Source organism: Mesoplodon densirostris, chromosome 11 (genome assembly GCF_025265405.1).
Source record: "Mesoplodon densirostris isolate mMesDen1 chromosome 11, mMesDen1 primary haplotype, whole genome shotgun sequence".
Lineage (NCBI taxonomy): Eukaryota > Metazoa > Chordata > Mammalia > Artiodactyla > Ziphiidae > Mesoplodon > Mesoplodon densirostris.
The window spans coordinates 77,585,300-77,612,014 of record NC_082671.1 but is presented as its reverse complement, the minus strand read 5'-3'; the positions used below and the strand labels follow the sequence as shown (position 1 = coordinate 77,612,014).

The 26,715-nt window shown below is 38.9% G+C and overlaps 1 protein-coding gene and 1 pseudogene across 5 annotated transcripts in view; one reads left to right on the top strand and one right to left on the bottom strand.

The window, feature by feature from the left end:
* Positions 1-26,715, bottom strand: part of SLC41A2 (solute carrier family 41 member 2) — a 167,098-nt gene that overhangs the window by 6,893 nt on the left and 133,490 nt on the right. The window lies entirely within an intron of this gene.
* On the top strand, positions 1,637-2,235 carry LOC132499005 (large ribosomal subunit protein uL23-like; annotated as a pseudogene).

The window sequence follows — 26,715 nt, the reverse complement described above, 5'->3', positions numbered from 1 at the left end:
CTCTGTTTCATAACCATCTGACTGACAGAAATCACCTTTTAAACAACAATAATAGTGAACATTGTTTTTGAAATGGCTGTTTATGGGGCCATGCGGTATTCAAAGAGGTTAACGTGTATGAACTGATTTAATGTTCAAAACATCTCTGTAAAATGCTATCGATTTTTACTATCCCTATTTGAGCTATGAGGAAACAAAGGCATTTATAGAGTATAAGAAGTCTGCCCAAGATCACACAGCTCATAGGGAGTCAGGCTCAAACTCATCCACTCAAGTTTAGTCTAACACTAAAGCCCAAGTTCTCATCCATCAGTGAAGTACATTGTCTTGGTAAAAAAGAACTCCACATTGGCAACATGCACAATTATTAATACTTTGGAGAGCAATGTGGCACTGTGTGTTAAGTGTGAAGATGTGCAGCTCCTTAGTTCAGCAATTCCACTAGAAACAATGATTTTTTCCCCTCTTGCAACCCTAAAAGGATAAAACTATGTAGGCTAAAGAAGGCTAGCCTGAGGGGCTCTGCTGGGCCCAGATCCCATGTGGCTACCCAAGGACCAGAAAGACCAATATCTTGGTGTACTGTACGCATGCATACTAAGAGAAATGTGCAAGGATATTCACTGCATCACTGTTGTAAAAGCCGAAAATTGGAAATAACCTGAAATGTCTATTGAAACAAGAAGGGCTAAGTTAACTCTTAGGTCATACAACTGAACACTTACATAGAAGCTAAAATGAATAAAAAAGAGGGACTTCCCTGGTGGCATAGTGGATAAGACTCTGCGCTCCCAATGCTGGGGGCACGGGTTCGACCCCTGGTCACGGAACTGGATCCCGCATGCATGCCGCAACTAAGAGTTCTCATGCCACAACTAAGGAGCCCTGGAGCTTCAACTAAGGAGCCTGCCTGCTGCAACTAAGGAGCCCATGTGCTGCAACTAAGGAGCTGGCAAGTCACCACTAAGGAGCCTGCCTGCTGCAACTAAGACCCAGTGCAACCAAATAAATAAATACTTGAAAAATAAAAAAATAAAATGAATGAAAAAGAGCTACATGAATCAATATGAGTATGTCTCGAAAGCATAAGGCTGAATGAAAAAAGCAGTATAAATAAATGATTCTAATAAGGTTTATAAATATGAAAAACAATACAATATGTTATAGATACACACATCTGTAGCAATAGTATAAAAACATGCATGGCAACGATACATACCAATTTAGAATGCTAATAACTGCTAGGAAGAGAATGAAATAAGACCAGGAAGGGATATCTAGGAGGCACCAACCATAGGTATGATGTATTTTTATTGAGCATTTTGAAATAGTTGCTTAAATAATTTGCTAATGGTTGATAAAGCTGGGTGGTAATTACATGGTTATCTTATTTCCTGTAATTTCCTGTACATTTGTGTTTCGTAATACAAAGTGTAAGCAGCTTGGGCAGCAGCAACTCACTGACCAGGGCTGCCTGGGCCACTACTTAAATACCTACCCAGGGGGATGCCTGAGAAAGGAAGGCAGTAAGTATGCCCTGTAGAATCCATGACAAGTTTGGACTTGTAAGGACCAAGTAGTGCTGAGGCTAACACCAAAGGATTATTGTAAAGTCTGTGAATGACTTTTCACGAAGATGGTGCCGCAGTGGAAGAAGGAAGCCCTTGACCTCCCAAAGACGAAGCCAAAACAAAGCCTTTGAAGGTCAAGAAAGCAGTGTTGAAAGGCATCCACAGCAACAAAAAAAAGATCTGGATGTCATCTGCCTTCTGATGGCCCAGAACACTGTGGCTCAGGAAGCAGCCCAAATATCCTCAGAAGAGCACCCCTAGGAGAAACAAGCTTGACCGCTATGCCATCACCAAGTTCCCCCTCACCACTGAGTCAGCCATAAAGAAAACAGAAGACAATAACACACTGGGGTTCACTGTGGATGTCAAGGCCAACAAGCACCAAATTAAACAGGCTGTGAAGAAGCTCTGTGACACTGACATGGCTGAGGCCAACACCCTGATCATGCCTGACAGAGAGAAGAAGGCATATGTTTGACTGGCTTCTGACTACAATGCTTTGGATGTTGCCAACAAAACTGGGATCATCCAAACTGTGTCCAGCTGGCTAATTCTAAATATAAAAGTTTTGACTATAAAAAAAATAAAAGTCTGTGAATGGAGTAAGCAAATGTCTGCAATCTCTCATCATTCTTTCAACTGTCCCGCCCGGGTGGGAGAATAAAGGGCTGTATTCTAGAGAAACTGAATGGGAATGACTCAGGTCTCAAGGATACCAGACATTATGAGGTATTGGCAGAGGACGAGGATGAACTGGAAGTCTGCACAGTTAACAGGGGGATTCTTTCAGACCTTTATTTTGTTCCAAGAACAGAGGCAGGCGGAAGTATAACTCCCCAGAGAGGAGGCTTAGATGTTCAAACTTGGAGGGCTCCCTGTGAAATGGACAACTACCCCTGATCCTCCAACAGTAAAGTGCCCAGTCAACAGACTTCTCCCACCTCCAAGCTACTTAACCTCTCCATGCCTCAGTTGCCTTCCTGTACAATAGGGAAAACAATCCCTCTCTCATAGAGATGATGAGATGAGCATTAAACAGGACAGAGCACTTAGAACAGTGCTGGACACATAGAAAGAACATGACAACTATTTGCTATGAATTAGAAGAAACCAGGTCATATATGAGTAACAAGAATCTGACTTTTCAACAGCTGCACTAGTAGAAAAGGGAGCAATACCTGCAAAATCCTGAGAGAAGAGTATTTCCAGTCTATAAGTCTGTGCCCAATTTATCAACTGAGTGTTGAGGGTAAACTATAGTCATCTTAAGACATGCAGGCACTCAGAAAAATTCTCCCATGTTCTCTTTGGAACTTTCTTGAAAATGTTTTGATGCAAAATGAGGGAGAGAACCAAGAAAGAGAAAGACCTGAGATCCAGAAAATAGAAGTGCCAACCTAAGAGAGAGTGAGGGAAACCTCCAGGGGAAGAGCTGTGCAGTGGGCTGGCAAAAGACTCCAGACAGAGCTGGAGGGTGGACTGCTCTGGAAATGAAGTCCCAGGATAAAGGCAAATTGGTAAATTATCTGATATAACAGAGTTGGGGGAAGGGACTAATTATAGGTGGGTGATAGTTGTGATGGAACACTTGAAAAAAATCAAGGATGGGGCTTCCCTGGTGGCGCAGTGGTTGAGAGTCCGCCTGCCAATGCAGGGGACGCGGGTTCGTGCTCCAGTCTGGGAAGATCCCACATGCCGTGGAGCAGCTGGGCCCATGAGCCATGGCCGCTGAGCCTGTGTGTGCGGAGTCTGTGCTCCGCCACGGGAGAGGCCACAATAGTGAGAGGCCCGTGTACTGCAAAAACAAACAAACAAACAAACAATTCTCTGGAAGGAATCAACAGCAGAATAACAGAGGCAGAAGAATGGATAAGTGAGCTGGAAAATAAAATAGTGGGGGTATAACTACTGCAGAGCAGGATAAAGAAAAAAGAATGAAAAGAATTGAGGACAGTCTCAGAGACCTCTGGGACAACATTAAATGCACCAACATTCGAATTATAGGGGTCCCAGAAGAAGAAGAGAAAAAGAAAGGGACTGAGAAAATATTTGAAGAGATTATAGTTGAAAACTTCCATAATATGGGAAAGGAAATAGTCAATCAAGTCCAGGAAGCACAGAGAGTCCCATACAAGATAAATCCAAGGAGAAACATGCCAAGACACATATTAATCAAACTAACAAAAATTAAATACAAAGAAAACATATTAAAAGCAGCAAGGGAAAAGCAACAAATAACATACAGGAAATCCCCAAAAGGTTAACAGCTGATCTTTCAGCAGAAACTCTGTAATCCAGAAGGGAGTGGCAGGACATATTTAAAGTGATGAAAGGGAAAAACCTACAACCAAGATTACTCTACCCAACAAGGATCTCATTCATATTTGATGGAGAAATTAAAACCTTTACAGACAAGCAAAAGCTAAGAGAATTCAGCACCACCATACCAGCTTTACAACAAATGCTACAGGAACTTCTCTAGCCAGGAAACACAAGAGCAGGAAAAGACCTATAATAACAAACCCCAAACAATTAAGAAAATGGTAAATGGAACATACATATCGATGATTACCTTACATGTAAATGGATTAAATGCTCCAACCAAAAGACAGAGACTGGCTGAATGGACACAGAAACATGACCCATATATATGCTGTCTACAAGAGACCCACTTCAGACCTAGGGACACATACAGACTGAAAGTGAGGGGATGGAAAAAGATATTCCATGCAAATGGAAATCAAAAGGAAGCTGGAGTAGCAATTCTCATATCAGACAAAATAGACTTTAAAATAAAGACTATAACAAGACACAAAGAAGGACACTACATAATGATCAAGGGGTCAATCCAAGAAGAAGATATAACAATTGTAAATATTTATGCACCCAACATAGGAGCACCTCAATACATAAGGTGAATGCTAACAGTCATAAAAGGGGAAATCAACAGTAACACAATCATAGTAGGGGACTTTAACACTCCACTTTCACCAATGGACAGATCATCCAAAATGAAAATAAATAAGGAAACACAAGCTTCAAATGATACATTAAACAAGATGGACTTAATTGATATTTATAGGACATTCCATTCGAAAACAGCAGATTACACTTTCCTCTCAAGTGCTCATGGAACATTCACCAGGATCGATCATATCTTGGGTCACAAATCAAGCCTTGGTAAATTTAAGAAAATTGAAATTGTATCAAGTATCTTTTCTGACCACAATGCTATGAGATTAGATATCAATTACAGGAAAAATACCTGTAAAAAATACAAACACATGGAGGCTAAACAATACACTACTTAATAACCAAGAGATTACTGAAGAAATCAAAGAGGAAATCAAAAAATACCTAGAAACAAATATCAATAAAAACATGATGACCCAAAACCTATGGCATGCAGCAAAAGCAGTTCGAAGAGGGAAGTTTATAGCAATACAAGCCTACCTCAAGAAACAAGAAACATCTCGGGCTTCCCTGGTGGCGCAGTGGTTGAGAGTCCGCCTGCCGATGCAGGAGACAAGGGTTCGTGCCCCGGTTCGGGAAGATCCCACATGCCGCGGAGCGGCAGGGCCCGTGAGCCATGGCCGCTGAGCCTGTGCGTCCGGAGCCTGTGCTCCGCAATGGGAGAGGCCACAACAGTGAGAGGCCCGCATACCGCAAAAAAAAAAAAAAAAAAAAAAAAAAAAAGAAACATCTCAAATAAACAACCTAACCTCACACCTAAAGCAATTAGAGAAGGAAGAACCAAAAAAACCCCAAAGTTAGCAGAAGGAAAGAAATCATAAAGATCAGTTCAGAAATAAATGAAAAAGAAATGAAGAAACAATAGCAAAGAATGATAAAACTAAAAGCTGGTTCTTTGAGAAGATAAACAAAATTGATAAACCATTAGCCAGACTCATCAAGAAAAAACAGGAAGACTCAAATCAATAGAATTAGAAATGAAAAAGGAGAAGTAACAACTGACACTGCAGAAATACAAAGGATCATGAGGGATTACTACAAGCAACTATATGCCAATAAAATGGACAACCTGGAAGAAATGGACAAATTCTTAGAGAAGCACAACCTTCTGAGACTGAATCAGGAAGAAAGAAAATATAAACAGAGCATCACAAGCACTGAAATTGAGACTGTGATTAAAAATTTTCCAACAAATAAAAGCCCTGGACCAGATGGCTTCACAGGTGAATTCTATCAAACATTTAGAGAAGAGCTAACACCTATTCTTCTCAAACTTTTCCAAAATATGGCACAGGGAAGAACACTCCCAAACTCATTCTACGAGACCAACATCACCCTGATACCAAAGCCAGACAAAGATGTCAGAAAGAAAGAAAACTACAGGCCAATATCACTGATGAACACAGATGCAAAAATCCTCAACAAAATACCAGCAAACAGAATCCAACAGCACATTAAAAGGATCATACATATGATCAAGTGGGGTTTATCCCAGGAATGCAAGGATTCTTCAGTATACGCAAATCAATCAATGTGATACACCATATTAACAAATTGAAGGAGAAAAACCATATGATCATCTTAATAGATGCAGAAAAAGCTTTTGACAAAATTCAACACCCATTTATGATAAAAACCCTCCAGGAAGTAGGTACAGAGGGAACTTACCTCAACATAATAAAGGCCATATATGACAAACCCACAGCAAACATCATTTTTTTTTTTTTTTTCTGTACGCGGGCCTCTCACTGTTGTGGCCTCTCCCGTTGCGGAGCACAGGCTCCGAATGCACAGGCTCAGTGGCCATGGCTCACGGGCCCAGCCGCTCCGCGGCATGTGGGATTCTCCCGGACCGGGGCATGAACCCGTGTCCCCTGCATTGGCAGGCGGACTCTCAACCACTGCGCCACCAGGGAGGCCCGCCAACATCATTCTTAGTGGTGAAAAACTGAAACCATTTCCATGAAGAACAGGAACAAGACATGGTTGCCCACTCTCACCATTATTATTCAACAGAGTTTTGGAAGTTTTAGCCACAGCAATCAGACTAAAAAGGAAATAAAGGAATCCAAATCAGAAAAGAAGAAGTAAAGCTGTCACTGTTTGCAGATGACATGGTACTATACATAGAGAATTCTAAAGACTCTACCAGAAAACTACTAAAGCTAATCAATGAATTTGGTAAAGTAGCAGGATACAAAGTTAATGCTCAGAAATCTCTTGCATTCCTATACACTAATGAGGAAAAATCTGAAAGAGAAATTAAGGAAACACTCCCATTTACCATTGCAACAAAAAGAATAATACCTAGGAATAAACCTACCTAAGGAGAGAAAAGACCTGCATGCAGAAAACTATCAGACACTTAGTGAAGAAATTAAAGATGATAGAAACAGATGGAGAGATATACCGTGTTCTTGGATTGGAAAAATCAACATTGTGAAAATGACTCTACTACCCAAAGCAATCTATAGATTCAGTGCAATCCCTATCAAACTACCAATGGCATTTTTCACAGAACTAGAACAAAAAATTTCACAATTTGTATGGAAACACAAAAGACCCCGAATAGCCAAAGCTATCTTGAGAAAGAACAACAGAGCTGGAGGAATCAGGCTCCCTGACTTCAGACTATACTCAAAGCTACAGTAATCAAGACAGTATGGTACTGGCACAAAAAAAGAAATATAGATCAATGGAACCGGATAGAAAGCTCAGAAATAAACCCACACACATATGGTCACCTTATCTCTGATAAAGGAGGCAAGAACATACAATGGAGAAAAGACAGCCTCTTCAATAAGTGGTGCTGGGAAGACTGGACAGCTACATGTAAAAGAATGAAATTAGAACACTCCCTAACACCATACACAAAAATAAACTCAAAATGGATTAAAGACCTAAATGTAAGGCCAGACACTATAAAACTCTTAGAGGAAAACATAGGCAGAACACTCTATGACATACATCACAGCAAGATCCTTTTTGACCCACCGCCTAGAGAAATGGAAATAAAAACAAAAATAAACAAATGGGACCTAATCAAACTTAAAAGCTTTTGCACAGCAAAGGAAACTATAAACAAGATGAAAAGAAAACCCTCAGAATGGGAGAAAATATTTGCAAGTGAAGCAACTGACAAAGGATTAATCTCCAAAATTTCAAGCAGCTCATTCAGCTCAATATCAAAAAAAACAAACAATCCAATCCAAAAATGGGCAGAAGACCTAAACAGACATTTCCCCAAAGAAGATATGCAGATTGCCAACAAACACATGAAACGATGCTCAACATCACTAATCATTAGAGAAATGCAAACCAAAACTACAATGAGGTATCACCTCACACCTGTCAGAAGGGTCATCATCAAAAAAATCTACAAACAATAAATGCTAGAGAGGGTGTGGAGAAAGGGAACACTCTTGCACTGTTGGTGGGAATGTAAACTGATACAGCCACTATGGAGAACAGTATGGAGGTTCCTTAAAAAAACAGAACTACCATACGACCCAGCAAAACCACTACTGGGCACATCCCCTGAGAAAAGCATGATTCAAAAAGAGTCAGGTACCACAATGTTCTTTGCAGTACTATTTACAACAGCCAGGACATGGAAGCAACCTAAGTGTCCATCGACAGATGAATGGATAAAGATGTGGCACATATATACAATGGAATATTACTCGGCCATAAAAAGAAACGAAATTGAATTATTTGTAGTGAGGTGGATGGACCTAGAGTCTGTCATACAGAGTGAAGTAAGTCACGAAGTAATAAACAAATACCGTATGCTAACACATATACATGGAATCTAAGAAAGAAAAAAAAAGGGTTCTGAAGAACCTAGGGGCAGGACAGGAATAAAGACGCAGACGTAGAGAATGAACTTGAGGACATGGGGAGGGGGAAGGGTAAGCTGGGACGAAGTGAGAGAGTGGCATGGACATATATACACTACCAAATGTAAAATAGATAGCTAGTGGGAAGCATCCGCATAGCACAGGGAGATCAGCTCGGTGCTTTGTGATCACCTAGAGGGGTGGGATAGGGAGGGAGGGAGGGAGAAGCAAGAGGGAGGAGATATGGGGATATATGTATACGTATAGCTGATTCACTTTGTTATAAAGCAGAGACGAACGCACCATTGTAAAGCAATTATACTCCAATAAAGATGCTAAAAAAAAAAAAAGGATGAATTGATGTCTCCACAGTCTGTTTTAGCTCTAAAGTACAAGGGTAAGAAATCTGTGGTCATAAACCACATAGTGATTGCTCTCCTTATCTCTGCATTTCTTCCTCCATCCCTCCCACATTCTTAGTCTCATAATTGAATTTAAGTTCCCTTTCCATGCAATTTCTTTTTAAAGGTATTGTGATGGCTTAAAGGTCAAGCAGGTTTAAATTTATTAATTTTTTTACAAGTTAACAAGGATATCAGTGTTTCCTTGGAACACTGTGTATAAATGAATTATTAAAAGCACAATTAGTATCAGATACTTCTTAATGAAACATGCTTTATTTTCAAACTAAATGATTATTTAAGGAATGTATGCTTTTTTACTGGGAAAACACATCAAAAATCTAACCAAGCGTAGACTGTATTTTACATGGTCTGTTTGTTTTTTATGAAATATGCACAACTTCTTTGAGTAAATATACCTCCTGAAAAGGCAACTTTGTTGCTCCAGCTAATTATGCATGTTCTAGATGTATTACTTGGAATTTAAATAAATATATAGAACACACGAATATATATTTGCTTTGGATGATTGGTTCTCTCGGCCAGCTCCTTCTCTGAGCTAGAATCAACATTCCCATCCACTAGCATCCCTTCAATGCCCCACTGCCAGTAACAGCCTTGTGTATCATGTGACGAAAGATGATTTCTTTGGGAGAGGAGTGCTTAGAAATATGATACAAATAAACACCAGGAATAGCAAATTAGTACATTTCTTCCTAAGCCTTACAAAAGCTGAATTCATTTTCCCTATAAAAATATGCTTCCCTAATCCAGTTTCCAGACTGCTAATGCTACTCATTAAAATCTAATATTTAAATGTCGGCTAAGAATTTAGGATTATCAGTCAACAGGAATTCAATCTACTCCTGATATACAGATAAAATGTCTTTTCTTTGGCCTGAATTATTTTTGTGAGGTGGCAGGTGGGGGAAAGTAGGAAACAAACAAACCTTATTTTGAGGAGTCCCTAATAATCACCAAACTTCCCAAGGAGTCCATGGCACAAAAATGGTTAAGACTTTCTGTCCAAAAGAAACCCTCAGTATGTGTTCAGGAGACAATATAACAATATTCACAGCCTTGATTTTTAATAGCAAAAAACTACAAACAACCTAAAAGTCCATTAAAAGAAGAATAGATGAAAAAATCATGGAATATTTATACAATGGAATACTGTATAACTAAAATAGATGAACAACAGTTACCCATATGAATGAATCTCACATACAATGCTGAGCAAAAGAAGAAAGTCACTTAAACACAAATTCATTGATTCCATTCATAAGTTTCAAAACCACGCAAAACTAAAACCATATATTTTTAGGTATCCAAATAAATGTATAATCATAGGGAAGAGCAAAAACTTTTTAGCCATACAATTCTGAATCAATAGTTTGCTTTGAGGAGGAGGGAGGAGCAGATAGGTAGCTTTAGAAGGTATAGGTACTAGGGTATTGGTAGTGTTATAATTCTTATGCTGACTGGTGAGTGTCCTGGTGGTCACTGTATTATTACTCTTTATACCTTGTACACGTCATTATTGTTTATCTATTCAATATTTAACATGCAATTAAAAATTTTTAAAGGGAATTCCCTGGTGGTCCAGTGGTTAGGACTCCACACTTCCTCTGCAGGGGGCACAGGTTCGATCCCTGGTCAGGGGACTAAGATCCTGCAAGCCGTGTGGCGTGGCCAAAAAAAAAATTTTTTTTTTAATACAATAATTTTTGGCTGGGAGTTTGTTAACCCTGGCCTAGTGATCCTCCCTCATGTGACCATGTCATTCTGTTCCAATCATGCAAAGAACCAGTGATGGCCAATGTCACTTAATATTATGAAATGACAACCTGAAAATCAAGAAGAAAGTCAAACTAAAGATGTTTCTTAGTTTAGTAATAATAAGCAAAAAAGATGGAAATAAAACATATACAAACTGCTAGAGGAAACTAACATTTATTGACTGTCTCTTACATGCTAAATAAAATTACTTTAATGCTGTTAATATCCATAGAATATTAAGGAAAGATGCAATCAGCAGAGATCAGGCTCTGAACAACTTAGGTGTTCCCTCTTCACCCTCTGCCTGTAGCCCAAAGATGGCTCTGCTTCTAATAGCATCCCTTTTCAAGTAGGAAGACTTTGTTGCCCAGCAAAACATTTCACTGGAGAAAGGAATATTCGTTCATTTAAAACTATTTATTGAATGCCTTTCTAATATATTACTCAAGTTTGAGAAATAATTTTTTGAAGTAGCACAACAAAATATTTGTGGTGGTGGTCTTGAGTATGGGGATTATGGACAATTTTACAATGATGAACATGTGTTGCTTTATAAGAAACAAAACTCAATAAACTAAAAAAATCCCCATAAAACAAGACCAAAAACCACTTCCTTGCCTAAGCTCAGTATGGAGATCTGTTTTTTCCCTTTACTAGGTGAGATATCATCTCAGAGAACAGATTTAAAAGGATAACTTTGAAATCTATAGGAATTTAGTAATGGATATTGCTAGAAAATGAAACTACCTGAAAAAAATTTTAATTGCACGTAAAAGGAAAAGAGTCAGAAATACAGCTCTGAACTTCTTTGACATAAGTAAACAAACCCTGAAAAGAAGACAACTCATTTTTATGGGAGGGGATAAAAGTAAGGGGAAAAAAATTACTGAGATATTTGAAACCTAGAAAATCAATCTTTTCTTGATACTAGAAGGGTCTAAAGTCATAAGTTAGAGACAGAATATGGAGAAGAGCAGAGAATAGAACTGGATGTACAAAGGCAAGGAGCATGCTTAACTAATTAACATTTTAGAAGAAGCAGCTATGAGAAGAGACAAGTGTGAAAACCCAGATATGATCAACCTGGACTTCTGTAAGGTTTGAGATACAGTATCAGACAAGGATTCATAAATATAATTACTGCTGCTGTTGAAATGCTAGCACACTAAGAACTCTATGCTAAGCGTAGAGAATAAAAGGATGTTGATTTGGAATCACAGAGAGAAACACATCTACATTAGATTTGATTGTTTGGCATATTTATACCTGTAAAAGTACAAATACTCATGGAAGTGAGCTGAGATCTACATAAAGAAGAGAGTTTGCAATTTAAAATGTTTTAGAAAAGTTAAGGCTTAAAAGAGAACAGTAGCAAAAGAATAGACATATAAATCAATGGAAAAGAATACAATTTAGAAGTAGACCCACATGTAGTAAATTCGTTTTTGACAAACATACTAAGGTCACTGAAGGTGAGGAGGACAGTTTTCCCAACAAATGGTGCTGCAACAGCTGGGTATTCACATGGAAAAATATGAACCTCAATCTGTATTTCACGCCATATACAAAAATTAACTCAAAATGGATCAGAGAGACTTCCGGGTAAGATGGCGGAAGAGTAAGACGCGGAGATCACCTTCCTCCCCACAGATACACCAGAAATACAGCTACGCGTGCAACAACTCCTACAGAACACCTACTGAACGCTGGCAGAGGACCCCGGACCTCCCAAAAGGCAAGAAACTCCCCACATACCTGGGTAGGGCAAAGCAGAGAGATTCCCGCACAGAGGAGCGGTGCCGAGCGGCACTCACCAGCCCGAGAGGCTTGTCTGCTCCCCCGCCAGGGCGGGCGGCGCTGGAGCTGAGGCTCGGGCTTCGGTCAGAACGCAGGGAGAGGACTGGGACTGGCGGCGAGAACTCAGCCTGAAGGGGGCTAATGTGCCACAGCTAGCCGGGAGGGAGTCCGGGAAAACTCTGGAGCTGCCGAAGAGGCAGGAGACTTTTTCTTCCCTCTTGGTTTCCTGGTGCGCGAGGAGAGGGGATTAAGAGCGCCACGTGGAGGAGCTCCAGAGACGGGCGCGAGTCGCGGCTGAAGGCGCAGAGCCCAGAGACGGGCGTGGGACGCTGGGGCTGCTGCTGCCGCCGCCAGGAAGCCTGTGTGCGAGCGCGGGACGCTGTCCACGCCGCCCTTCCGGGAGCCTGTGCAGCCTGCCACTGCCGGGGTCCCGGGATCCAGGGGCGGCTTCCCTGGGAGAACGCACGGCGCGCCTCAGGCTGGTGCAACGTCACGCCGACCTCTGCCGCTGCGGGCTCGCCCCGCACTCCGTGCCCCTCCCTCCCGCCCGGCCTGAGTGAGCCAGAGTCCCCGAAGAGGCTGCTCCTTTAACCCTGTCCTGTCTGAGCGAAGAACAGACGCCCTCCGGCGACCTACACGCAGAGGCGGGGCCAAATCCAAAGCTGAGACCCAGGAGCTGTGAGAACAAAGAAGAGAAAGGGAAACCTCTCCCAGCAGCCTCAGAAGCAGCGGATTAAAGCTCCACAATCAACTTCATGTACCCTGCATCTGTGGAATACATGAATAGACAACAAATCATCCCAAATTGAGGAGCCAGGAGTCAGTGCTGTGCCTCTGAGGTGGGAGAGCCAACTTCAGGACACTGGTCCACAAGAGACCTCCCAGCTCCACATAATATCAAACGGCGAAAATCTTCCAGAGATCTCCATCTCAACACCAGCACCCAGCTTCACTCAACGACCAGCAAGCTACAGTGCTGGACACCCTATGCCAAACAACTAGCAAGACAGGAACACAACACCACCCATTAGCAGAGAGGTGCCTCAAATCATAAAAAGTCCGCAAACACCCCAAAACACACCACCAGACGTGGACCTGCCCACCAGAAAGACAAGATCCAGCCTCATCCACCAGAACACAGGCAGTAGTCCCCTCCACCAAGAAGCCTACACAACCCACTAAACCAACCTTTGCCACTGGGGACAGACACCAAAAACAACGGGAACTACGAACCTGCAGCCTGCAAAGAGGAGACCCCAAACACAGTAACATAAGCAAAATGAGAAGACAGAAAAACACACAGCAGGAGAAGGAGCAAGATAAAGACCCACCAGACCTAACAAATGAAGAGGTAATAGGCAGTCTATCTGAAAAAGAATTCAGAATAATGATGGTAAAGATGATCCAAAATCTTGGAAATAGAATAGACAAAATGCAAGAAACAGTTAACAAGGACCTAGAAGAACTAAAGACGAATCAAGCATCAATTAAAAACACAATAAATGAAATAAAAAATACTCTAGATGGGATCAATAGCAGAATAACTGAGGCAGAAGAACGGATAAGTGAGGTGGAAGATAAAATAGTGGAAATAACTGCTGCACAGCAAAATAAAGAAAAAAGAATGAAAAGAACAGAGGACAGTCTCAGAGACCTCTGGGACAACATTAAACGCACCAACATTCGAATTATAGGGGTTCCAGAAGAAGAAGAGAAAAAGAAAGGGACTGAGAAAATATTTGAAGAGATTATAGTTGAAAACTTCCCTAATATGGGAAAGGAAATAGTTAATCAAGTCCAGGAGGCACAGAGAGTCCCATACAGAATAAATCCAAGGAGAAATACACCAAGACACATATTAATCAAACTGTCAAAAATTAAACACAAAGAAATCATATTAAAAGCAGCAAGGCAAAAACAACAAATAACACACAAGGGAATCCCCATCAGGATAACAGCTGATCTCTCAGCAGAAACTCTACAAGCCAGAAGGGAGTGGCAGGACATACTTAAAGTGATGAAGGAGAAAAACCTGCAACCAAGATTACTCTACCCAGCAAGGATCTCATTCAGATTTGATGGAGAAATTAAAACCTTTACAGACAAGCAAAAGCTGAGAGAGTTCAGCACCACCAAACCAGCTTTACAACAAATGCTAAAGGAACTTCTCTAGGCAAGAAACACAACAGAAGGAAAAGAACTACAATAACGAACCCAAAACAATTAAGAAAATGGGAATAGAAACATACATATCAATAATTACCTTAAATGTAAATGGACTAAATGCTCCCACCAAAAGACACAGACTGGCTGAATGGATACAAAAACAAGACCCATATATATGCTGTCTACAACAGACCCACTTCAGACCTAGAGATACATACAGACTGAAAGTAAGGGGATGGAAAAAGATATTCCATGCAAATGGAAACCAAAAGAAAGCTGGAGTAGCAATTCTCATATCAGACAAAATAGACTTTAAAATAAAGACTACTAGAAGAGACAAAGAAGGACACTACATAATGATCAAGGGATCAATCCAAGAAGAAGATATAACAATTGTAAATATTTATGCACCAAACATAGGAGCACCTCAATACATAAGGGAAATATTAACAGCCATAAAAGGAGAAATCGACAGTAACACAATCATAGTAGGGGACTTTAACACCCCACTTTCACCAATGGACAGGTCATCCAAAATGAAAATAAATAAGGAAACACAAGCTTTAAATGATACATTAAACAAGATGGACTTAATTGATATTTATAGGACATTCCATCCAAAAACAACAGAATACACATTTTTCTCAAGTGCTCATGGAACATTCTCCAGGATAGATCATATCTTGGGTCACAAATCAAGCCTTGGTAAATTTAAGAAAATTGAAATTGTATCAAGTATCTTTTCCGACCACAATGCTATGAGACTAGATATCAATTACAGGAAAAGAGCTGTAAAACATACAAACACATGGAGGCTAAACAATACACTACTTAATAACGAAGTGATCACTGAAGAAATCAAAGAGGAAATTAAAAAATACCTAGAAACAAATGACAATGGAGACACGATGACCCAAAACCTATGGGATGCCGCAAAAGCAGTTCTAAGAGGGAAGTTTATGGCAATACAATCCCACCTTAAGAAACAGGAAATATCTCGAATAAACAACCTAACCTTGCACCTAAAGCAATTAGAGAAAGAAGAACAAAAACATCCCAAAGTTAGCAGAAGGAAAGAAATCATAAAAATCAGATCAGAAATAAATGAAAAAGAAATGAAGGAAACGATAGCAAAGATCAATAAAACTAAAAGCTGGTTCTTTGAGAAGATAAACAAAATTGATAAACCATTAGCCAGACTCATCAAGAAAAAAAGGGAGAAGACTCAAATCAATAGAATTAGAAATGAAAAAGGAGAAGTAACAACTGACACTGCAGAAATACAAAAGATCATGAGAGATTACTATAAGCAACTCTATGCCAATAAAATGGACAACCTGGAAGAAATGGACAAATTCTTAGAAATGCACAACCTGCCAAGTCTGAATCAGGAAGAAATAGAAACTATGAACAGACCAATCACAAGCACTGAAATTGAAACTGTGATTAAAAATCTTCCAACAAACAAAAGCCCAGGACCAGATGGCTTCACAGGCGAATTCTATCAAGCATTTAGAGAAGAGCTAACACCTATCCTTCTCAAACTCTTCCAAAATATAGCAGAGGGAGGAACACTCCCAAACTCATTCTACGAGGCCACCATCACCTTGATACCAAAACCAGACAAGGATGTCACAAAGAAAGAAAACTACAGGCCAATATCACTGATGAACATAGATGCAAAAATCCTCAACAAAATACTAGCAAACAGAATCCAACAGCACATTAAAAGGATCATACACCATGATCAAGTGGGGTTTATTCCAGGAATGCAAGGATTCTTCAATATACGCAAATCAATCAATGTGATACACCATATTAACAAGTTGAAGGAGAAAAACCATATGATCATCTCAATAGATGCAGAGAAAGCTTTTGACAAAATTCAACACCCATTTATGATAAAAACCCTGCAGAAAGTAGGCATAGAGGGAACTTTCCTCAACATAATAAAGGCCATATATGACAAACCCACAGCCAGCATCGTCCTCAATGGTGAAAAACTGAAACCATTTCCACTAAGATCAGGAACAAGACAAGGTTGCCCACTCTCACCACTCTTATTCAACATAGTTTTGGAAGTTTTAGCCACAGCAATCAGAGAAGAAAAGGAAATAATAGGAATCCAAATGGGAAAAGAAGAAGTAAAGCTGTCACTGTTTGCAGATGACATGATACTATACATAGAGAATCCTAAAGATGCTACCAGAAAACTACTAGAGCTAATCAATGAATTTGGTAAAGTTGCAGGATACAAAATTAATGCACAGAAATCTCTGGCATTCCTATATACTAATGATGAAAAATCTGAAAGTGAAATCAAGGAAACACTCCCATTTACCATTGCAACAAAAAGAATAAAATATCTAGGAATAAACCTACCTAAGGAGACAAAAGACCTGTATGCAGAAAATTATAAGACACTGATGAAAGAAATTAAAGATGATACAAATAGATGGAGAGATGTACCATGTTCTTGGATTGGAAGAATCAACATTGTGAAAATGACTCTACTACCCAAAGCAATCTACAGATTCAATGCAATACCTATCAAACTACCAATGGCATTTTTCACAGAACTAGAACAAAAAATTTCACAATTTGTATGGAAACACAAAAGACCCCGAATAGCCAAAGCAATCTTGAGAACGAAAAATGGAGCTGGAGGAATCAGGCTCCCTGACTTCAGACTATACTACAAAGCTACAGTAATCAAGACAGTATGGTACTGGCACAAAAACAGAAAGATAGATCAATGGAACAGGATAGAAAGCCCAGAGATAAACCCACGGACATATGGTCACCTTATCTTTGATAAAGGAGGCAGGAATGTACAGTGGAGAAAGGACAGTCTCTTCAATAAGTGGTGCTGGGAAAACTGGACAGGGACATGTAAAAGTATGAGATTAGATCACTCCCTAACACCATACACAAAAATAAGCTCAAAATGGATTAAAGACCTAAATGTAAGGCCAGACACTATCAAACTCCTAGAGGAAAACATAGGCAGAACACTCTATGACATAAATCACAGCAAGATCCTTTTTGACCCACCTCCTAGAGAAATGGAAATAAAGACAAAAATAAACACATGGGACCTAATGAAACTTCAAAGCTTTTGCACAGCAAAGGAAACCATAAACAAGACCAAAAGACAACCCTCAGAATGGGAGAAAATATTTGCAAATGAAGCAACTGACAAAGGATTAATCTCCAAAATTTATAAGCAGCTCATGCAGCTCAATAGCAAAAAAACAAACAACCCAATCCAAAAATGGGCAGAAGACCTAAATAGACATTTCTCCACAGAAGATATACAGACAGCCAACAAACACATGAAAGGATGCTCAACATCTTTACTCATTAGAGAAATGCAAATCAAAACTACAATGAGATATCATCTCACACCAGTCAGAATGGCCATCATCAAAAAATCTACAAACAATAAATGCTGGAGAGGGTGTGGAAAAAAGGGAACACTCTTGCACTGCTGGTGGGAATGTGAATTGGTACAGCCACTATGGAGAACAGTATGGAGGTTCCTTAAAAAACTACAAATAGAACTACCATATGACCCAGCAATCCCACTACTGGGCATATACCCTGAGAAAACCATAATTCAAAAAGAGACATGTACCAAGATGTTCATAGCAGCCCTATTTACAATAGCCCGGAGATTCAAACAACCTAAGTGTCCATCATCGGATGAATGGATAAAGAAGATGTGGCACATATATACAATGGAATATTACTCAGCCATAAAAAGAAATGAAATTGAGCTATTTGTAATGAGGTGGATGGACCTAGAGTCTGTCATACAGAGTGAAGTAAGTCAGAAAGAGAAAGACAAATACTGTATGCTGACACATATATATGGAATTTAAGAAAAAAATGTCATCAAGAACATAGGGGTAAGACAGGAATAAAGACACAGACCTACTAGAGCATGGACTTGAGGATATGGGGAGGGGGAAGGGTAAGCTGTGACAAAGTGAAAGAGCGGCATGGACATATATACACTACCAAATGTAAGGTAGATAGCTAGTGGGAAGCAGCCGCATAGCACAGGGAGATCAGCTCGGTTCTTTGTGACCGCCTGGAGGGGTGGGATAGGGAGGGTGGGAGGGAGATGCAAAAGGGAGGGGATATGGGAACATATGTATATGTATAACTGATTAAATTTGTAAAATAAAAAAAAAAAAAATGGATCAGAGATCCAAATAAAAGCTAAAACCAGAAAATTTCTAAAAGAGAATATCCCTAAAACTCTATGGATCGGCAAACATTTCTTAGGACACAAAAAGCACTAACCATAAAGAAAAAATTGATAAACTGAACTTCATTAAAACTGAAACTTCTGCTATTAAAATATATGATTAAGAAAATGAAAAGACAGTGCACAGATTGGGAGAAAGTATTTCCAATGTCTATATCTGACAAAGGACTTGTATCCAGAATATATAAAGAACTCTTACAACTCAATACCAATTAAAAAAATGGACCTAAGATTTGAACTTCACAGAAGAAAGCATGAATGGCCAATAAATCCATGAAAAGATAATCCATACTATTAGTCATCAGGTAACTGGAAATTATGATCACCATGAGATTACCACCAATACACCCATGGGAATGGGTAAAGGTAAAAAGACTGACAATTCTAAGTGATGGTGAGGATGTGAGGCATATGAAACTCTCAAGCTAATGGTAAGGCAGAATGGTATAATCACTTTGGAAAACAGCTTGGCAGTTTCTTATAAAGTTAAACATGCATCTTCCACATGATCCAGTAATTCTACTCCTGAGTATTCACCCAAGGAAAATAAAAACATATGTCTATACAGAGACTTGTACATGAATGTTAATAGCGGCTTCATTCATAATAGCCCAAACTGGACACAAATCAAATGTTCATCAGCAGGTGAATGGATAAACCAGTTGTGATATACTCATCCAATAGAATGCTAAGGAGCAAAAATGAAACAAATTACTAATACATGTAACAATATGGATAAATTCCAGAAATATATGCTGAGTAAAACAAGGAAACAACAAAGAGTACATACTTTTTCATTTATATGAAATTCTAGAAAAGGGAAACCTAATTTATGGTGACAGAGAACTGATCAGTGGCTGCCTAGAGCCAGGGATGGATGGGAACTGACTGCAGAGAAGCAGGAGGGAGCTTTTTGGGGGTGAAGGTAACGTTCTATACATTGACTGTGGTGGTGGTTATATGGCTGTACACATATGTCAAGACTCATCGAACTCCACACTTTACATGGGTGTATTTTACTGTATGTAAATTATATCTTAACGTTATTTTCCTTTAAATTGCTTTCATAGGTTGGAGAGGTCATCTTTGTATGTCAAGTAGCAGTGGAGCACACAGGAGAGGTTTGACAAATATCTGTTGAGCTTTTGAACCTGTTTAGAAAGGGAATGCCTAAATATATACAAGGACTCTGGTAGAGTTTTCTTCCCAGCAACAGCCTAGAGCAGGAGTCAGCAAACTACAGCCTGTAGGCCAAATTTGGCCCACGACCTGCATGGCCCAGAAACTAAGAACGATTTTTACATTTTTAAATGGTTGAAAAAAATCAAAGGAAGAATAGTATTTTGTAGCCTGTGAACATGATGCAAAATCCAATTTTCAGTGTCCATAAGTAAAGTTTTTTGGGGACACAGCCATGTTCATTTATTTACATATTGTTTATGGCTGCTTTTGTGTTGTCTTGGCAGATTTGAGTACTTGTGACAGAGACCATAGGGCCCGCAAGGCCTAAAATGTTGATTACCTGGCCCATTACAGAAAAAGTTTGCTGATCCCTGCCCTAGTATCCTCTTCCCATCATCCTCCACTAATGAAATTACCAGGTTAAGTTCTTGACTCTTTTACTTATCCTGTGATGGAGTAGACATAACAAAGCCTTTGAAGTAATACAAATCTAAGTTCAAATTTTATCTACTACTTAACTACTTCTATTACTTGGGCAAATTTTTAACGCTTTCAGCTTTTATATTTGTCACTTGAGGAGTAGGGAAGACAATACATATCTCAGAGGACTGCTCAAAGGATTATATGAAATAATGTGAATAAAATACATATTGTCTGGCAGTTAATAGACATCATAAATATTAGTTCATATTCTCCTTCTAAATGAGCCATTTAAGAACAGTGGCTTGTCAAATGGGGCAGAAGAGAAAGAATCTGATCACCCACCAAAAGTTATTGTTCCCTACTTTGCCTCAGTTCTACCCTGGCAGAAGCTAGTTATCAACCTTCCTTTACATATTTTTTTAAGCTGTTAATGCCTATTTCTATACTTAATATAAATGCAATCACATATTATGTGCTCTTTTTGTGTCTGGCTTCAATCTTATGTTTGTGGGATTCACAATATTGTTGTGAATATATTGTTGCATAAAGTGGAGATCATTCATTACCCTTGCCCTATTCACTGTGAAATACATTTTATTTCATTGTGAAACTTTGTTTTTTAAAATAACTTTAAAGTTTAGCATTCTGATCAAAAAGAATAAAATACCTAGGAATAAACCTACCTCAGGAGGTAAAAGACCTGTACCCTGAAAACTATAAGATGCTGATGAAAGAAATCGAAGATGACACAAACAGAAGGAAAGATATATGATGTTCTTGGATTGATTAAAAGAATCAATATTGTCAAAATGACTATACTACCCAAGGCAACCTTCAGATTCAATGCAATCCCTATCAAACTACCAATGGCATTTTTCACAGAGCTAGAACAAAAAAATTTTAAACTCGTATGGACATATAAAAGACCCCAAATAGACAAAGCAATCTTGAGAAAGAAAAATGGAGCTGGAGGAATCAGGTTTCCTGACTTCAGACTATACTACAGAGCTACAGTCATCAAAACAATATGGTACTGGCACAAAAACAGATATTTAGATCAATGGAACAGTATAGAAAGCCCAGAAATAAACCCACGCACCTATGGTCAATTAATCTAAACAAAGGAGGTACAAATATACAATGGAGAAAAAACAGTCTCTTCAATAAATGGTGCTGGGAAAACTGGACAAATACATGTAAAAGAATGAAATTAGAACATTTTCTAACACCATCCACAAAAACAAACTCAAAATGGATTAAAGACCTAAATATAAGGGCAGATACTATAAAACTCCTAGAGGAAAACATAAGCAGAACACTCTTTGACATAAATTGTAGCAATAGTTTTTTGGATCCGTCTCCTACAGGAATGGAAATAAAAACAAAATAAACAAATGGAACCTAATTAAACTGAAAAGCTTTTGCACAGCAACGGAGACCATAAACAAAATGAAAAGACAACCCATAGAATGGGAGAAAATATTTGCAGTCATGCAACTTATAAGGGATTAGTCTCCAAAATATACAAACAGCCATGCAGCTCAATATCAAGAAGCAAACAACCCAATCAGAAAATGGGGAGAAGATCTAAATAGACATTTCTCCAAAGAAGACACATGTGCTTCTCCAAGAAGCACATGAAAAGATGCTTCTCCAAGAAGCACATGAAAAGATGCTCAACATCACTAATTATTAGAGAAATGAGAATCAAAACTACAATGAGGTATCACCTCACACCAGTCAGAATGGCCATCATCAAAAAGTCTAAAAACAATAAATGCTGGAGAGGATGTGGAGAAAAAGGAACCCTCCTACACTGTTGGTGAGAATGTAAATTGGTACAGCCACTATGGAGAACAGTATGGAGGTTCCTTTAAAAACTAAAAATAGAGCTACCATATGATCCAGCAATCCCACTCCTGGGCATATATCTGGAGAAAAACATAATCCAATCAGATACAAGCACCCCAATGTTCACTGCAGTGCTATTTACAATAGAAACAACCTAAAGGTCCATCGACAGATGAATGGTAAAGAAGATGTGGTACATATATACAATGGAATATTACTCAGTCATAAAAAAGAATGAAATAATGCCATTTGCAGCAACATGGATGGACCTAGAGATTATCATACTAAGTGAAATAAGACAAACAGAGAAAGAAAAATATATGATACCACTAATATGTGGAATCTTAAAAAATGATACAAATGAACTTATTTTCAAAAAGTAGAAACAGACTCACAGAATCAGAAAATAAAGTTATGGTTACCAAAGGGGAAGGACAAATTAGGAGGTTGGGATTAACATATACACACTACTATATATAAAATAGATAATCAACAAGGACTACTGTATAGCACAGGGAACTCTACTCAATATTCTAATAACATCTATGGGGAAAAAGTCTGAAAAAGATTAGATATATGTTTATGTATAATTGAATCACTTTGTTGTACACCTGAAACTAACATAATATTGTAAATCAAGTATACTCCAAAATCAAAAATTTTTTTAATCCATTAAAAATAATAAAGTTTAGCATTCTGTTTAAGTGGTTAAGATGTTTAAAAAACCTACTGTTATAACACTTAAGTAGTCATTTATAGAATATTTTGTTTGTACTTGTTAACACGTAATATTACGTTTTAAAAAAGCATCATCTTCAAATTGTTTTATGTATATGTTTCACTTCTCCATCAGATTTATTCTCTATTTTAGATGAGAAATCTTGTCAAATATTTGCCCTATCACCCAAACAAAGTACACTCAATATATCTGGAATCCAATTTAACAAATATTTATTTTTATCTAACATAGAGAACACTGTGATAAGCTTTCTGGAGCATTTAGAGAAGAATAAGACACGGTTATTGCTTTCAGTGAGATCAGAATCTAAATGAAAAAATATAATTGAAACGCCAAAAATAATCCAAGAATAATATAAAGCTGAATATTCATTTTATAAATATTTACTGTACCAGGCAGGGGCTGAATGCTGAATCTAAGATGATGAATAAAACATAATCCCTGAATGAGCCTGAACTGGCAACACAGACTGCCGTCCTCTGGGAAAAAAACAGAAGAGACCTTTAGCAGAGCTGGAAAGTAACACCATAGGGAACCTAAACGGAAGTTCTCCAGAGCACTTCCCAAAGCAGATGACTCACGGAGGTTTGATTATTAACCAAAGATTCTCAGATCAAAGAGATGAGCACACAAAGTAGACAGCTTCCACCTAAGACCAGCTAAGTAACAGTTATGGTTACAGATAAAAGAATGGCTTTGGACTTTCTTTTGGCCAACCAGAACCATAGCCAACACTTCATATTATACCTGAATTAATGTTACAGATGAAATAAAACAATCTGTATCTAAGCGAAAAGAAAAGGCAGTATGGCTACCTAGGGAATCATTAGGACGTGTTTTCTTGGTCAGGCCTGAAAAATCTTAGGTTATGGTAGTGAAATATATTCCACTCCCTTCTTACAATACTTCTAATTATTCTTGTTTATCTCACACTTAATGTTTATTGTCCAGTGTCTCAAATGTTTCAACCCAGCCACTGTCCCATCATATGTTTCAATAAATAATTCAAAGACCCCTCCTCCCAAAAGGAATTACGCTGATGGACTCAAACTGAAAACCAGATACCCCATCTTCAAGAAGAATCAACAACAGAGGTGAAGGTCTGGACAATCCTTAATGAAATCCTGCAGCTTTGACTGAGTGAGGAACAAGAGTGGAGACTGCGAAAGTAAGAAGTTCCCACACTCCCAGGAAAAGACTGATCTTTAGCCATGGTAACAAGAAGCCACCAGAACTGCTTTTAAATTCATTCGATCAATAAACAACTTGCCTTACTGAATGCATTTAGAAGGCAGCCGATCAATGATAGTCCTTGCTTCTGAAGTAGGCAATTAGGAACAAATCTGGTCCAATAAATATACCTCTGAGGACCAACTAACAACAGAAGTCACACCCAAGTATCCATATCTCTACAGTTGACATAGGCCTACTCAAGCTTTTGAATATCTGCCCATCCCTGAACTCCAGGCATCCCTAAAACCCTATAAAAGATCAGTAATTTGCTCTGCTTGGAGAGGTTTCCCCTGATCCTTTACAACAGTGAGCAATAAATTCAATTTTGTTTTTTTACTTTGGATATTGAATGATGGTCTCATCATCTTTTGACACCCTTTAAACACCCCTTTTAATAAATGCAAAAATCTTTAGAGACCTTTGCTTTTACACATTTCCCTAGATGGTACAAAAAAACCGCAACTTAGATTAGCCTTGTTATGCAGAACTAACACAGACATTTAGCTTTAAAATAAAAAAGAAGTATGGTGCTAAACATCTATTTTTTTAAATAGCAAAAAAATTTAAATGATCGAATCATTCAAGTCAGTATTTTCTGGCTGAATATTCTGGGGTCACAATCAACCAAGATGTTTTTTTTTTTTTTTTGCGGTACGCGGGCCTCTCACTGTTGTGGCCTCTCCCGTTGCGGAGCACAGGCTCCGGACGCGCAGGCTCAGCGGCCACGGCTCACGGGCCCAGCCGCTCCGCGGCATGTGGGATCTTCCCGGACCGGGGCATGAATCCGTGTCCCCTGCATCGGCAGGCGGACTCTCAACCACTGGGCCACCTGGGAAGCCCCAACCAAGATTTTATTCTGGCAAATTTCTTTAAAAATAGTTTTTATGCTTTCCAAGTAAGTGCCTTCACATAGCTGTGTTGTAAGTTTTTTTTTTTTTTTTTTTCAGATGATGTGAAAATTCCTCTAAGTCATGTCTGCAATTGCAGCAGAACTCGGAGCACAGGCAGTAACATCCTAACCAGCACACTAGAAAAAGAAGACTCGGCTTCCCTGGTCCTAACTGCATCCTCATCAGGCTTGACAGGATGGAAAAAAGCTCCCTTTCTGAATGCCTTGCTCCACAGGGCTCTGGCATGCCGTGCCTCCAATGAGGCAGGTAGTCATTTCATCTTCTGTGCTTACTGGCCTGGAGCCCAAGCATACCTGTCCAGAGAATTAATCATAAATATGGATTTAGGAAAGTGTATCAATTTTAAGACCCTACAACCTAAGCTATAATAGCATAACACACTGTTGTATCACAAAAAGGCAATCCCAGGGCTAAAAAGGAATCTCAAAAAAATCACCTGTTTCAACTTCCTTCCTTCACCATATTAATCAACTCCCAAAGTTAAAGTAGCTATTTTTGCAACTAGAAAAAAAATTCTTGGAACTGTAGGTCCTCCCTTTACATTTCCTTTATCATTCTCTTCTCACTTTCCATTCAACCCAAGCTGACAGACAGAAACCACTTAAGAGACAGAGGCAGAACAGTCACAGAAAGAATAAAGAGATCCTTACTTTCCCGTTGGAATCTGGTGGACTTAAATCCTGAGGAATGAGTGAAGTCAGGCAACCTGTTAAAATCTCCTGGTTGCTTAGCTCTTTCCTTTGAGATGCCATCTGGGAATAGGATTTGACTCAATGTTGTAATAAAAGAAAAGACATAACCACACCATTTAATAGAGGCCTACTATGTGCCAGGTATTATACCTGCTGTGCAAAGAGGAATCATTATCCTCATTTTACAGGCAAGAACAATAAGACCCCCCAAGGAATTAAGTAACCTGCCCAAGGCTAAGCCAATTAACTTGCTCAGCTATTGGGTGGGTATCCTGGGATTCCAATTATGGCCACGTTACCACCATATGGCTACATTTTCCTTACTTAGAAGAATGACTCCAAGGAATGAGTCAGGTATTAGAATCATGGTAGAGACTCAATGCTAGATTCCACAGGATCTGATCCACTCAGTGATACCCTAAGAGACTCACTGCCCCAGTAATCCACAGCTATTAGAGATGATGATATTAAAATGATAAGACAATAATAGCACCTTACATGCATTATCTCATTTCATCCTTATAACAACCCACAAAGCAGGTCTATTCTTAGCCTCTTTTTACAGCTGAGAAAACAGATGAGAGATTACCTTGATCAAGGTGACACAGGCAGTGGGTGGTGGAAATCAAAGCTCAAGCCCTTCCACATTATATGACACTGCATCAGAGGAATGTGTCAGATCTCTCAAGTTTGTTGGGAGTGGAAAAAATGTTGAAAATCATTGTTCTATAGAATAAAATGAACTCTTCAGTCTGGTCTGCAAGACCCTTCATGATCTTGTCACAATCTGTAGTTTTCAACCTTATTTTCCATCACTCCCTTTCATAAACCCTATGCTCCAGAAATTTTCTTAGTATTTCTGTAAATACCCTGAGTCTTCTC